The following is a 12,262-nucleotide window of genomic DNA, read 5'->3' on the forward strand; positions in this document are numbered from 1 at the left end:
ATATGGTGAGACCATGGAACTTGGGTCGTCTGAAATTTGCCTGTTTTTTTCAGGCATTGCTTTGGAAATAGGAGTGGTATGGTGTGAGCAATCCGAGTTATTTTTTTGTGGTTTGGTCGATCGATAAATACATGGTCGTGCACACTGCACGGGAAGGGTGGTACCTTACACATGCTTGTTGGGGCCCAAAATTTATTGTCACTTATGTAAGGTACCCTTCCAAGCATGAGCAATAAAATGTTTTCTCATGTGATTGTTTTTGAGTTGTAACACATAATTATGAATTGTGTGATGAATGGCCAGTACTTGTGAAAAATATGGGTGGGCAGATGCACAAGTGGGGGCCACTTGTTCAATGATCCAAGCCATTTATCTGCTAGGCCTCGATATATGGGTGGGACGCCCAAAAAATACTTCTTCCTCATCCGATGGCTCTAAGACTCCAATTTGGGTCTTTAATTGGTTTGGTTAGAAAAGAAAAACAAACAAGGGTCCATGTTTGCCAAAAAAACCTCCATAAATCAAAGGGTTAGGATAATCGAATGGAGGGAGCATTTTGGTGTCTGAGTCATCCATAGAAAGCCTAAAACACAGTTTAAAACTTGAAAACTCATGTTAAACTCGAAGGTAGATTGAATGTGTTAACTCGTGACTCGATGGAAACTCGACTGTTTCTCTATTAATATGTTAATTTTTTCAATGTATATCCAGATTCATTACATTATATCACACTACATTATATCACACAAATGATGCATGGCCTATGTGGCGGTCCAAGTCATTTTATTCCTTTTTTTTTATGCTTAGCGAGTTTTTGATGAGTCAAGTTGTTTTACTAAAGAGTCGAGTCAACTCGACCAAGCTTTGAGTTGACTCAACGAGTTTTATGGGCCTAACTAATAAGTGGTTTGGATAATCGAACAATTATTCCCCAGTTTTTTAACTGTTGTTTGCCCTAACTCTGGATAAGATGAGGAGTCCTAGTCATAGTAAGAATCTAATTCTAAATGACTTAGAGCCTAAGTCATTGTTAGTAGTGGAGTTTAAGTTTGAAGAGGAATTTGGGTCAAGTTAGGAAAGGAGGAAAAAGGCTCTATAAGTATTGGACGTTTGATGTATGAAACTAGACGGTCGTCCATTAAAACTCATACTTTCTGAGTTTGGGTTATGATCCATTTTGAGAACTATACCATCCGTTAGAGTATCCTAGGTCATAGTTACGTTGTACACAATTAGAGCTTAGGATTAGGAGACGGAAGATAGAAGAAACTGAAGAGGTCAATCGTCATTGAAATTAAAAGAGAAAAAAAATGCAGGGATGTTATCAACACAACCATGTTTTAATATCTGCACAAACACAGCTTGTGTTTTCTTTTTTAATTGGACCGTGAGAGCTCTTTGGGAAATGCAATAACCTTTTGACAGCTCTTTAACTACTAAAAGACAAGATGGGTTAGTGAAAAATATCAAAACATTGTTGTGCTGATATCATTTCCCAAAAGAAAATGTGTTTGTCATATTGAGTAGGGTTTTTAAATATTACAAAAATACCTCTCCTGAATAGACATAAATAAACAAAAATTTTGATAGGTATTTTTGAAAATTACCGTCCTTAATTCAGATCTAGGACGCTCCATTGGATCATTTTGATAATTCAGTCGTAAGGATATGGATCCAATGGACACGGTTTGGATTTAGGTCTTGCGCCCAAATCCTGTCCATTAATATTTGTTAAGGTATAAAAGAAAAAATAATGCCTTATCCAATAGCTTATGCTTTTGGAGTAACGGGTTGTTTGACATAATATCAGAGCAAAGGCCCTAAGTTCAAACCTCCTTAATAGCAAAAATCCACATGCAATTGTCAAACCCAAAAGAGGGGTCACATGTGCCACGCCTAGGCCAACCCTAAAAAGAGAGGCCACACATGTGGGGGAGTGTTAAAAATTAAGTAATGTTAGATGGAACGTATGACATAGAAAAAGTATTTTGTTCCACATTGTTGGAGGGGCATGACCAGATGGTGGTGTTGTGTTGGCCCACAGAAAGTACCTACGATAAGTACCCCACCATACTAACAGTGTTAATGCACCAAAAAGTGAAGGATAATATGGTGTTTGGACCCTAAAAACTGTCATTTTAATGATCTAAACCTTTCATATGTAGGTTGAACTGTATGTCTCCCACCGCCCTCCTCTCCCTATTAGATGACTAGACCCTACGATTTTGATCATTCAAAAATGTGGCATGTACATGTATGCCTCTTACTTTGCCTTCCTACTTTATTTTTAAATAACATAATCTAAGCATTTATTCCTCACTATACACAGGTCAGACCAATTTTCAAATGAATTTTCCCCATCATGTTAGAAGGATCACTTTCTTTTATAGTACAACTTTTCACTTTATTTTGATAGCGTTTTGGAAATTTGTGCCATTATTCAAAGAGAACTACTAGGAAGACCACGATCGTTTGGGGAGGTCCATAATAACCCTCATCTTCCGCACCGCATGTAACATACCACATAGATAACCAGAATATCCTTCAGCTTCTGTTAAAATAATAAGCAATTAAGCATACACCTAACATTAGGGTGGCTGTTTGGGACATTCTAAACCAACCCTGTCAATAGCAGCTAGGAAGACACACCCGTTTCCGGGTTGTTTGTGATATATACTCGATATTTAAAAGTCACTTTAACAAGGGGTATTTTTGTCGATGAGTTAGAAATCCGGCATAGGGCCCTAACCCTAAGTATAAATAATAATTAATAGGGATTTGCTAGGGTATATAGCGAAAGGCATTTCGCAGCTGGTCTGTCGCATGTCAGACCAGCCACCTCGTGAATGGAGACAAAAGCTTTTCTCTCCATTCACGAATTGGTTGTTCTGACATGCGACTGACCAGCCGCGAAAGGCCTTATGCGATGGACGCTAGCTATTCCCATAATAATATCAATTAATTTTCTCCAGAGAAAAGCCAAAACTCAAGAGGAGAAACTCTAGACGAGCTAGTCTAAAGCTGCCGGAGATCGTTCATAGCACCAGGGAGATCAATTTGAAGTAAGAAATATGTTCAAATTTTGGCGTTTGCTGTGAAGTCAATAATTATTTCCACTCCGCAAAGTTTAAGCTTGTTTAAGAGGAGATTTTTCCTTCGTTTTGTTGTCTGGCGGAGTTCTAGCAAGATTCCAGCTAGTTAAACCCTTTGGAAACCTCTTTCCATGAGCTTTCCAATGAGCCCAACCTCGCTTGATTCCAACGAGAAACGAAGAATCAAGAAGCACTCAAACTTGAGGAAAAATCAGATGAGAAATCGACATTAAGAGAAAAACTCCCGTTTCAGTGTTCAGTCAACTGCTTCGATTGATCGAAGCTTGTATATTGGACTTTTAAAAATCCGGGTTTGGTCAACCTAAGCCCTATTCGGCCAACTGACCTCATGGTACTGGATTTTTTCTTTTTGGATTCAGTCGACCGAATGGGAGTCAGTTGATTGAACCTGTCTTCGGTCGACTGAACCTGTGTTTACTCTGGTGTCATTCTTGGGCCATTTTGCACACCTTGCAAGACACCCATTTTGCTTCTAATCTTGGAAATGATGTCTACTAAAGTGAAATTCTTACTTTGAGGATTGGATAATAGGTGATTGAAGATTTGGAGTTCGAAAAGTGTTTGATCTCCGATTGAGGTAAGTAAATATCGTATTGCTTTAGTTCTATGACTTCAAAACGTTTTCCTTGGAACTTCCTTCGACTTATGACCTTGTGTGGAATCTGATTCATGTCAAATCTTGTGATCAGCCCATCTTGTGATTTGATTTGGGTTTAGCATGCTTTTGGATATTGTATTCGTTGTGTTTCGATGCTCCCTAGGGTTAACCCATTATTAGCTTGATATAGAACTCTGCATTGGAGTGCGAAATTCTGTTTGTGAAAAACATAGCATGTGTCCTTTTCCAATTACTTGTGTACATACCTTTCATGACATTTGCTATGTGCATTGTGGACACTTCTTATTGAGGCTTAGGTTATTATTATGGATCCCGCCAATGGGGGTTAATACATTGACCCTGCAGACATGAGATTGTGATGTCGCTGACTGCCAGCAAATGCAGCGTGTCTTTGCGAACCCCATGGTCCTGCAAGGTTCTGTGATATCATGTGAATGTGAACTAAGCCTATGACCCTGAAGTGTTCTTATTCGGCATATGACTTGTGTGGGATATCTTTGACCTCATCAGATTATGACCATGTGAAACACTATTCATTCATCCTGTGTTCAGAAGCTTAGTTCTTTCCAAGTTTAGTTGCATTATACCCTGTTTGAATTTCTCTATAATAAACCAAAAGAGACTACCCTTAGAATATGTCACCTACTTTTCCACCTTGTGATTGCTGCTCATATTTTGTTCATTGTTTAGCTTTCCATTCTCTTGACACGTTTAGACCCAGCTAGAGCAGTACTTTATTACTTTGTTGAGAGTTAGCTCACCCGTGGTTTATATTTTTCCGATCCTGAGATTTGACTCTTGCGGAGGCGAGCTGCGGGACCGGAGTCTTTTATTATTTGGAGACTTAGATTACTTTTACTTTGCTAAAAGTAAGTATTGGATTTGAGATGGTATTGATGGATATTATGGTTTTGTTTTACTTTGGGATGGGAGTGAGACTGTGACTGTGGCTGTTTTCTTTCTTGACGCAAGACTATAGCATTTTGTATATGCTTGTAAGGTTAGCTTTGCAAATGTGCAGCACTGTCACATGCCGGTCCGTGGTCACGGTTCGGGTCATGACAGTTAGAGTCCTCCCTACCCCGCCACATGCACATCCCATAATATCCAATTTTAGGAAAAATTACTAAAACCCTCTCTATCAAAATTAATCAACAAAACTCCCAGATTTATGTCAAGAAAAGAGGAATGCTAAGGCCCTGTTTGGATTGAAGGAATTTTTTAAAAAAGTTTGCAAAGGAAAATTTTCAAATATTTCCAACTTATTTTACAAACGAAAAAGTATAATTTGAATCAACCCTATTCAATTTTTAGTCGGAGGAACATTCAGTTTATGATAATATATTAATATCCCTCTTCATTTTCCTCCAAATCATAGAAATAAAAAAAAAATTCAAGAAAATTTTTCCATCAAAAATGTTTTTCTTACAATCCAAACAGGGCCTAAGTGAAGGGCGCCTTGCAAAAAACCCAACAACAGGGGTGCCCCATTGTATCCACGTTATCCAACTGGGGCATGATTTGCTTTAGAATCCAACTTTAAAAGAAACCACTTCTCGAAATAAACCCAAGGATTGCTTTGTGCACAACTGATGTCTGTGACTACTGACTAAAGCTTTGACACTAAAGACAAAAAAATAAAATTTTTTAGAGAGAAGTTTTACAACCTAAGATGGTTGCAAGGAGCTCTCAGCGGGATGACTGGGGGGCGACTAAGTGGGCCTTCTCTGGCCCCATTGGGACCTAGACTCTAATGAAGTGGAACTGAGATTAGTCTTGCAAGGCATCGGTTTAACTAAAGAGAGGGACTTAGTTAAGCATATATGCGGAAAATGAGACTCTCAATAGAATAAGATTTGCCACATGAATTGCTTGTAAAAGGACTTCAATATAATAAGATGGTTGGATGACAGCCGACCTCACCTTTGGAGGTTTGATGCTAAGGTAGACGAGATCTTTGAATGAGTAGCAAACTTTCATTATTTGTGTTTCCATCATGTGGTTAGATCGGCCAACAATGACGCCGATACATTAGCTTGGGTGAGTGTGGGCAGAGAGGTTCTAGAGATTTTTTATTTCCTCCACCTGTGAGGTCTTTGGTTGTTCTTGCTGAATGGCTTTCCTGCTTCTTCTATATTTTGCTTTTTTCTTGTTCCGACCACCTTGTTCAAGGCTTCCCTCCCGTCTTTATTATAAGAAAGCTTCCTTTACCATTTTAAAAAAAAATAAAAATTACAAAATAAGACAAATTACACAAACGAAAATTCTTTTGAAATTTGATAACAATTAAAAAAGAATTTTAAACATCATGAAAGGTAACAACAGATTCCCTTGGCGCATTCACTATATTCTAAAAGAAATAAGGGATATTTTATCGGCTATGGATTTTATTATCACTCACATTTACAGGGAAGGTAATCTTGTAGCGGGCAGCTTGGCCAGTCATGCTTGCGACACCAACACAAATGCAATTTTTTGGGAATGGGAGGAGCTGTTAGATCCGACCAATTATGTACTCCTTACATTCGAACGAAATAATTATTGTTTTTTGTCTCTTCGTTAAAGGATTAAGGGGTCTTTTCTTTCCTCTCTTTGTATCTTGTTGGGTTAGAGGCAAGGTTCTATCCCTCCTCTTGTAACTTTTTTTTTTATTAATAAAATTTAAGGTGCCGCCCAAGGTTCTGAGATAAATTCTGGGTTGAAAAAAAACAGAGGAGTGGCTATTTCTGTTGTTTTTCGTGTAATTCATGTGAGAAGTTAGAGCTTGCAATCAACACACATACGAATCTCGTTAGGTGGAATGACATCATACCAGATTTTATCGGAATGATCTTTATGGATATTAGATAGCTTAGCTTAATTTACTATGTTAAACAACTCTAATTTCGAGTGGCTTAGCTTAATTCAATAATCAATATGAAACATTTATGCTGTTTGGTACCTTTCTCCATCTTAGCTAGACAATTACAAACACCAAACTGAAAATCAACCTGGGAATTCGATGGAGCATAAATATTCTCCTCCTTTCCAAAGTACTCGACAGCTAAGATTTAGTTCCTTGTTGGATGTGGTCCTGTATACAGACAGTATCATTCCCAAAGAAATTGTGGTGCATAGGAAGATAAGGTTCCGTAAGAGAAATGGATGTGGTCCTAAATACAGTGATACCTGCCTGACTAGTTCGCCATATGGGATTTTCAGAGTTGGTGAAAGTCACATGTCTCAATTATTAACCTATGGTTCACCATTAAAGTTCTTCCAAATTGTCTAAAACATGCAAATGCATACTCACGTCTTAAATAAATAAAAATCTTAAACAACTTCCCCTCCTATGCTTCCTAATCTTAAACTCTCTAAGCCAATCAAAAGAAGGAAAGAATACATTCATTTTTAGCCAAAGCTCAATGAACCAAATTGCACCGCTAGAATACACTTTCGTGTTTTTCCTTTACTCATTCCCATGAAAGTAGCTTTGCCCCGATGTTTTGATTTTCAAAGTTGGTTTTCTTGTTTCGTGTCTGACACTTGCGTTCTTTGATTGTGATTGTTTAGAGAACCCAAGCCACTAGCCTTCGGAAAGGTTGGATGATAGGGTCGTTGCCTAATCATAGGTAGGATGATCCCTTGTCAAGATCATTGTGAAACAACCAATTGCTCCAAAAGCTTAAGCTGTTAGAGTTGGCGTTATTTAATCATTTACACTTCAACACTCCCAGCACCCCTTTCTTTGGTTGGCCATACACGTAGATTTTTAATAACAAGTAGTTGTTGGGTTTAGAGCCCAAGTTTTGCCATGAGGAATTAGCTCTATATTATGCGTAACAACCATTTACTCCAAAAACTCAAGATGTTAGGGTAGTGTTATTTAATAAGTTACACCTGAACAATCATCACCGACGATTATCATTAATTGTTTTTAGTTAGTTATTAAATAGTTTTTTTTTGTTGGTAAAACCGTGGATAAATACTAGGAGAAGTTTATCTAACCACTTGGAAGAGATTATTTCAATCTAGGATTACTATAGGATGTAGCTATTTAATCATAGATTTATACTTCAACAATCATTACTGATCTTTGTCATTAGATGTGCGGATTAAAGTGTTCCTAAGACTTTAATGGATAGTTGGAAATGATGTGCGGATGGCAAGTACTTATATAGGGTGCATTTTGTAGTTGGCGTAGGACAAGTTTCCATGTTGCAGACGAAGGTGAGGAGGTGATGATACTTGTGATGAGGAGGACAAATTGAGATCCCTCTCTAGGGTTTACTGGGTGACTCAACGGGTTTGGCAGGTGCACATGTTTATTGGCCATGTTGATTGAGTCTGGTAGAGTTAGAACATGATGATTCAATGGTGCAGAGGTTGTACTTCAAAAGACAACAACATCAACAAAAAATCTTTAGGTGGCTTGAAAAAATCCATGGTGGATATTGTTGGGAGTTTTCCCCGTTTTCCAACTTCAAGTGGGTTTCTTTTATTTTTGTTTCCTAATATGACTACGAGAGATAGACATAGGTTTATAAATGTTGGGAAAAACCGCCTGGCAAAACCATCCGATCGTGCACAAATTAAACGGAAAAGTAAGATAAACCAAGCAAGCCACAACATGAACACCAAGATTTTACGTGGTTCGGCCAAGCCTACTCCATGGGCAAGAAACGCGATCTTCCACTATGAGAAAAATAAAATACAAGAATTACAATGGATTAATCACAAACCCACAAACCTGCAACCCTTTCCTTGCTTCATAAACCCAAGATCGTATATAAGAGAAACCCGAGAAAACCTGAAAGAAAACCCATGAGGAACCCGAGAAGAAACCCAAGACAAAACCCTTTTCTTCCTTCTTCTTCTCTTTCTTTTTCTCTCTCTCCTTTAGGGTAGCCCCCACACCCCAAGCCTCTCGCTCGTCCTCTTGCTGTAGCCAAAGAGAAAAAAACTCTTTTCTCTACCCAAAAGGCAACTTTTATTTCTTTGCATTTGTTTGAATGGTCATTCCTTCCATGTCAATTAGACTTTGAGAAGACGTACCATATGTTTGTGAATGGCCATTTCTTCGAAGTCCACGTCATCCTCTTACAGTTGTGCTTGATTCTGGTGACTTGAGCATGGAGTTCTGTTCAGACTTCAGACTACCTCCTTAAGGTGATGTTTGTTTTGGATTTTGAGAATTGATTGTGTCCAAAGCTGATTATTGGACTCAAATTTACCTTTAATTTTGAGTCCAGTAATCAGTTTTTGACTCACAATGGACTCTCAAAATCCGAACAAACAGGGCCCAAGTACTTGGAGCTTCCTCACAATGAAAATGGATTAGATTTAAAAGCATATAAGAACAATTACGACAGAAAGATGATAAAGAAGAAGATTATAAGATTCCTTACTAGGAAAGGGGAAAGACTTCTTGACATGACGAACAAAGGCACATGAATCCACGAAAGACTACGGCCATCCTTGCGTTAGATAGCAAGCTTCTTTGACAAGCACTTCGATCTGTTTTGAGGCTCTCTGCTATTGAACAGATGGTATTGAGAGAATCCCACCAAATCAAATATCTTAAACACCTGTTTTACTTATCTCAACAACGCTATCAATTACATTCATTTCAACAACTTCATGAATTTGCAACTAGTTTTAATTTCTCAGTAAAGCTATATGTATAAACCTCTCACATCTCTCATTTATGAATGCAATTTACCACATTAGTTATTACATGGTAAACGGGTCTCTTAAAAAACTTCTAAAACCATGCTTATGTTTCTAGCCTTGGAAATATGAGCTTGACCACTTGTCTATCTTGGAACTTGCTACATGCATGGAATTTGCCATGCATTTTCTCCATTGAATATTGCTACATTGGAAATCTACACTCTTGGGAATTTATGTTCTTGGGACTTAGTTTTTGTTTTGGAATTGTATAAATCATTTGCTTTATTAATGTTTTATATTTGTTAGTGTGTCAGAGGTAGCTTAGGGAAGTTAAAAAATGCTAATCACGAGGTGGCTTAGGGAAGTTAAAAAATGCTAATCACGTATTTGAAATGTAAACTATATTTTGGCCTTGTATTTCTTCTTTTACAACCCACTTTGGTGAAATTTGAAGGCTCTTAACTGGTTTAACAACTAGGGCTTTATTCTTTGTGATTTTGGCATCAAGAGAACAATTTTTTTCTCTTAAATCTCTTCTTTTGCCTACATCTAGTTGGTTTCATTCAAAGATTTTTCACCTTTCGCCCCTATCTCGCCCTTCTTTCTCCATCATTGATGAAGCTATTGCCTCCTCTGGATTTCTTCCTATACCACCCCTCCTACCCCCTTCTCACACCCCCTCAAGTAAGAAACATTACTCATCCCTTTTCTAGCAAACTAGATCCTCAATACCACTTCATATGGATATCCTAGTTCATTACTCCCCTAGAAGGATATGAACTTGAAGGCTATGTCAATGGCACCTTCTTGTCTCGTAAGCACATGTCCTGTACTCTTATTGATAACCTAGTATAGTATTAAAACTCCCCCGTATCCGTGTCAATTACCCCGAGTCGACTCCCTTTTACCTTGGCCACGTTCCGCATTGCATCACATATGCGTTCTGCATTTTACCTTATATAGTCAATAAAAACTCCTTTGAGTCTCCCGAGTTATGACCACACCAATTGTGTACTCAGCTGTGTCAACCGCATTCTTGGCCGTGTCCGTGCCGAGTCGAGATGGACCACCCATATCTACAATAGGAAGCAAGAAAGAAACAGGAACGAAGAAAAAACAAAGAAAACCCCTTTTCAGGGAGGAAGGTGGTCGAACCACAGAATAGAACCACCGGAGACACCACGCTTAGCTAGCGCATCCGCCTTATCATTTGCCGATCTTCTAACATGTTGAAAGCCGATAGCGGACCCCGCAGTTAAGTCCTCAATCTCATAAAAAAATGGAAAGAAATCTCCACGGAGGAGCCACCCCACCTTTCAGCCAACGAATCACATTTAACGAATCTCCCTCAACAATGGTCTGATCCATCAACCTTCTATCAATATTCAAAATGCCAAAATGTGCCGCCCTCACTTCCGCATCTGAGGAATCAGACACACCAATAGAGCCGTAGTATGCCCACATAACATCCCCCTTATCATTGTGACAAACCCCTCCCACTCCTGCCGGACCCGGATTGCCGGAACTCGCACCATCGAAATTAACCTTATACATGTCTTGAGCAGGGGGGGCTTCCACCTATGCAAAATAAGATCTCTGCGCTCAACACTAAAGCACACCTCCCGCCAACCTTCCCAAAGATCAAAAGCCGATACAAACCGAAAGGATGGGAGGCATCTCACCCAAGATATAACCAAGGTGATGATCTTCAAGTAAATCCAATGAGGATTCATGGCTTTCCCCTCAAAGACTCTAGAGTTCCTCTCCTTCCATATAGACCACCACGTAGCAAGTAAACAAAAATTCCACAAGGTTTTTCCTTTTTCCTTCCAAGGAACCCCTCCCCATTGGTGCAATAGCGACGGAATAGATTTTGGAAAAACCCAACAAATCCCAAATCTCATGAAGATGAATTGCCATATGAGCCTAGTGAACGAACAATGCATAAACAAGTGATCCACAGATTCCCCATCATGCAGACATAGTGGGCAATGATCAATAAGCCACATACCACGGTTTCTCAGAAAATTAATAGTTTGTATTCTATCACGACAAACCGCCCAACCAAAGATACAAACTCTAGGTGGGCAATGAAATTTCCATACCTTTGCCGAACATGAAGGGTTAGAAATGGGCATAATACTTTTATAGAAAGATTTAACCGAGAAAGTCCCAGAAGGATCCTCAATCCAAAGCCTTTTATCCTCCCCATTCCTTTTAATGTAACAACCCTCAAGAAGGGCCCGCAGGCTAGAGACCAATTCCACCTCCCACTCAAAAAATGATCTTCTAAACCCAGGGTTCCACACAAGAACACCCTCATTCCACTCAAAGCAATCGCTAACAAAGGCCTCCCTATCTGAAGCCATATTGAATAATCTCGAAAATCGACACTTAAAGGACACATCCCCACACCACACATCCTGCCAGAAAGATATTCTATTACCCCTATACACTCTAAATCTAACATTTAACTTGAAAAGAGAAGAGATTTTAAGAATGTCTCTCCAAACCGACAACCCTTTTTTTTCAAACAAGTCCAAGGATTCCCACCTCCCCATATCACATCCATACTTACTTCGAATGACCTTGACCCACCAACGATCATGCTCATCCCCAAATCTCCATAACCATTTACCCAAGAGCGCATGATTAAAATCTCTAATTCTCCTGATACCCAAACCACCCAACTTGATGGGGACACAAACCTCCTCCCATTTGACCAAAGCAATTCCTCTCTTATCCTCATTCCCACCCCACAAAAATCTCCTCTGGATCTGTTCAATCCTAAGGGAGACACTAACAGGGCATTTAAATAAAGACATGAAGTATATAGGTATATTGGACAATACCGCCTTAACCAGCACAAGCCTACCAC

The 12,262-nt window shown here is 39.0% G+C and overlaps 1 long non-coding RNA gene across 1 annotated transcript; it reads right to left on the reverse strand.

Moving 5' to 3' along the window:
- Nucleotides 1-8,383: 8,383 nt before the first annotated feature.
- On the reverse strand, nt 8,384-9,431 carry LOC143886237 (uncharacterized). The gene is made up of 2 exons (XR_013253718.1): nt 9,120-9,431; nt 8,384-9,031 (listed from the first exon to the last, which is right to left on the reverse strand). It is a non-coding gene; the product is annotated as an uncharacterized LOC143886237 (long non-coding RNA).
- Between the last annotated feature and the right edge of the window lie 2,831 nt (nt 9,432-12,262).

The sequence above is a fragment of the Tasmannia lanceolata genome, unplaced genomic scaffold (genome assembly GCF_043159265.1).
Source record: "Tasmannia lanceolata isolate RefF3 unplaced genomic scaffold, GAP_Taslan_0.1 ptg000011l, whole genome shotgun sequence".
Taxonomy (NCBI): Eukaryota; Viridiplantae; Streptophyta; class Magnoliopsida; order Canellales; family Winteraceae; genus Tasmannia; species Tasmannia lanceolata.